The sequence below is a fragment of the Gallus gallus genome, chromosome 1 (genome assembly GCF_016699485.2).
Source record: "Gallus gallus isolate bGalGal1 chromosome 1, bGalGal1.mat.broiler.GRCg7b, whole genome shotgun sequence".
NCBI classification, from domain to species: Eukaryota; Metazoa; Chordata; class Aves; order Galliformes; family Phasianidae; genus Gallus; species Gallus gallus.
In genome coordinates, this window is record NC_052532.1 from 130,954,550 (window position 1) to 130,958,535 (window position 3,986).

At 40.6% G+C, this 3,986-nt stretch overlaps 1 long non-coding RNA gene across 1 annotated transcript; it reads right to left on the reverse strand.

The window, feature by feature from the left end:
* Positions 1–347: 347 nt before the first annotated feature.
* LOC121107738 lies at positions 348–3,767 on the reverse strand. Its single transcript, XR_005842125.1, has 3 exons — positions 3,553–3,767; positions 2,800–2,846; positions 348–1,633 (listed from the first exon to the last, which is right to left on the reverse strand). It is a non-coding gene; the product is annotated as an uncharacterized LOC121107738 (long non-coding RNA).
* Between the last annotated feature and the right edge of the window lie 219 nt (positions 3,768–3,986).

Below are 3,986 nucleotides of genomic sequence, written 5' to 3' on the forward strand. Positions count from 1 at the left end.
TATTGGCACCCAGGTAACCAAGTCCCGGGACAGGTTACAGAAAGCTAAAGAGAGACCTAGATTGTCTACCATTTCATGTTCCGCATCAGCATAAGATAAATGAAACAAGGAATAGAAACTACAGCACAGACTTTACGGTATGCTGAAATTTCTCTCCAGAAAATCTTTTAAATGTTATTTTAAAGAACTTCTGAGGTAAGTAGCTTGAGTTTTTCTTTGCTCCTGCCAAATATGATTGTTGCTGTTACTCAGATAGCTCTGTGCTTGTCAGATGATCCTGTAGTACAGGTGCAAAATGTTTGAAAAGCTAAGGAAGAATCCCTGCAATGAGTTTGTCTTTACTTCTTGTTGACCATTATCCATTCATAAACACAATGGCCCCTTGCATTGTCCCTGCTCAGGCTAGATCATTATAAAACTTACGGTAATGTCTCTTATTTTTCGAAATTTTCTATGGAATTTAGCAATATTTTAAACCTTACATAAACCCCAAAGTGTTTTGAAGGAAGATCTAGAGATCTCTAATCTAAGCACTACTTAAAACAATTCTGGCTTCAGATCTGGATCAAGTTGCTCAGAGCCAGTTGTCTGGACTAATTTTGAAAACCTTCAAGGATGTTGATCACATAAAATCTTTAGGCAAGATGTTCCAGGATTTGGTGCTCATCATTGTGAATTTTTTTCCTTACATTCAATCCGAATTTTTGTGTCAACTTGTGCCTGTTGCCTTTTTTTTCTTAGTAGTGCACATGTGAGAAGAGTCTGATGTCATGTCTTCTGCAGCCCTTCTTCATATGGTGAAAGATAGTAGTTAATTTCCCATTTCATATTCTTTCTTCAGGCTAAGTCCAACTCCTTTAATTTCATATATTATGCAATATGCTCCAGCTCCCCTCACTTATATTCCTCTGGACTCTTAAGCATGTCCGCACCTCTTGTAGTAGGGAGCCCAGGCTAGGGACAGTGCTCTAGAAGTGGCCTCACATGTGATTGGCAAGGAGTTTAACCACTTCCTTTGATCTTCTGACTGTGATACTGCACATACAGCTCACGATGCAGTTGGTCCTCATCTTTGGTCACAGTGCTGCTTTACGTTCAGTTTGATATCCACTGGGACAGCTGGATTTCCCTGTTAGCTACTAGCATGATCTCAAACGCAGTTGCAGGACTTGGCATTTGTCTTTGCTGAACTTCCCACCTGATGTTCCCACCCTGTAGAGATCCTTCTGGACAGCAGACCTGTACTCCATTTTATCAGTTGTAGCTTATAATTACAAAAAACAGTTCATAAACTCGCATAATTTGCAAATACTTTGCATTGTTTTCTTTTCTAAAATGATATCAGGAATAAAGGAGTACTTCCTACTTACAACCAAGAAAAAGCAGTTTTGAAGCTTGGGACAAATTTTACCAGACTCTGTTCATTCAGTTGTGTATTGGGCCAGATTTCCAGTTGTTATGTGTTGTCATTATTCCCCACATTGGCTTTAATTTTCTTTCTCATTGTTTTTCTCCCCTTACTTTTGGTTAAAAAGGAAAGAAGTGAATAAAATCTAAAGTTCTCCCAGAACAGTGGGAAAATCATCCTTTACGTCAGTAGATCAACATCCTCTTCTGTATTTCACCTTCCCTGCTGTAAAAATAATGACTTCAGCTGAGAGAATATAGTGAACGAAGAACACACCAGAACATTTAATAGTTTACACTGCTGAACATAACAAAGCCATAAAAAACTTCAAAAATGATATGAATACACAAGACATTTGCAATAGAATAGCACATTTTGCACTTTATATTCATTTTGACTTTTAATTTGCCTAAAGTCCTACAGAGGGAAGCATTTATGTTTTGATAAAATGGTCAGCATATATATTTAGTGCACATAGGTGGTCATGTTTGCACAGGCAATAAGAATTTTAGTTTAATCTCATCTAATCTAGATGAGAGAGCTTCAGAGCAAGAGATCCCATGTTTGTGCAATGAAGGAGGCACTTATCTGCTAGCATTCTTAAAAGGAACATTATTTCCAGATGCCTTATGCTTATATTGTGTCCTCATTTAAACTCAAATGTCAGAAAGCAATTAACCATTTTCATCCTTGCTTCTGGCTGGATGCAGTCAGAATGAAGCTGCCTCATTTTCAGAACGTTTGACATAAAGGGCTAAATTTCCACTTCAATGCGTGGGCTTCATCCCTCCGCCTCCTATTAACATTAATGGGGATCCCTTTTCTAAATCCCCTGTAGTACATTAAAAATCTCTTCCTGTTTATAACTCGAGGTCATGTTCTTGTTTCTCCCTGGATTGTGTCCTGAAGGGATTATTTCCATTTTTATGCCCATGCTTTCATATAAAATAGAAGGACATGGTTTTAACATTTCTAGGCAGTATAATTTGCTTTTCATGAGTCTAAGAGCTTCATGATTATTATGTTGCAGTTTTCATTTCTTTCTAAACCTACTCACACCAAGAGACACTTCTGGCTCCCAAATGAAAAAACAATAAAGTACACCCCCTTAGACTCTCTATTGAGTTTTATTTCAAGTTACTTCTATGCTTGCTTCTTCAAGACCCGAAATATCAATCTGCAGCTTATCCTGATTGACACCTAGAAGGAGTACATCGCATTGGACATGTACTCAGGTCTTGTTTTGGTGTGCTGCTGGAACTGTCAAGGAAACACTGGGAAGCACTTTAAAATTTCACAGCACCCAAGTACTTCATCTGTGGAAAAGCATTGCTCCAGGTGTGCATAAGGTGTATTACTGGCTTGTCTACTCAGTATATAATAGCAATTACCTGGACAGATCTGCTGATCACAGCTGTGTCTTCAGGGTGGAGGAAAGCTGCAGCAAGAGAAAGGCGTGCAAGCTTTAAGGCTTTAAGAAATACCCGGAATGTCTAGCATGCCTGGAGAGTAAAACAATCATGCTGTGCTCGAAGGCTGTTTACAGCAGTACACAAAACATGCCTGGCAACTATTCTGGGCACGGATATCAATTGGATACTGAATGTAAAGAGGCTGTCTTACTCTCCCAAGCAGTTTGCCTACACATCAACTGCATGTATGGTGGAGATGGTCCCTGGCATGTGCTCACTGCTGAATCATGCCTGGGAATCATTTATATAGCACAGACTGATTTGGGCCTGAACTGTCCGAGAGACAGTCCACCTGTCTACCAGTAGAGAAGGCTACACTGATATAAACTTCTCCATGCAGTTTTCACACAGACATTTGCCATGTTAGATGCATGAGAAGAGCAGTGAAGATGATGGTTCAGTTAAGGCTTTACCTCAGCTGGCAGCCGAGGTACAAAGCTTTGACTCAGGGACCCCACTTCATATATGTCCGTCTGACAGCATATGTTAATGATGAAGCTCTCCCATCCTTGTTGCTGTTGTTGTCACTCCTATCTACCTTAAATCTGTCACATTTATTTTACCATGTGGACAGACCATATGTTCTTTAAATTTCAATTTTCTTTTCAAAAACCATTTGGATGTTCAGCTGCCTCAAACTTCCAGAAAATCAACAGAGTTTAGATCACAAACCACTCAGCTTCATCTGCAAAGGCTGCTCTGTGGCTCCAAAACACAGCTGTACCCAGGGGCAGTGCCAGAGCTCAGATACACAGGACCACACTTGGACCTGTCCCTGAAGGTGCTCAAGGCCAGGCTGGATGGGGCCTGGGCAGCCTGAGCTGGTGAGTGGCAGCCCTGTCCACAGCAGGGGGTTGGAGATGGGTGATCTTTGGTGTCCCTTCCAATCCAAGCCATTCCATGGTTCTGTGATTCTATGACCCACTCTGCTCCAGAGTAGACTCTCATTATGTAGACCTCCAGCTTAGCAACAGAGTTCCTTGGTACATTAAGTACTTCTCGGTATACTCAGTCCAAAAACTAGCTCAGGGCAGGAGATGAAGAGTAGTACTTGGAATAACAACTTCAGACATACCTAGGATGTTGAGAGAGCTCACTTCGTATTT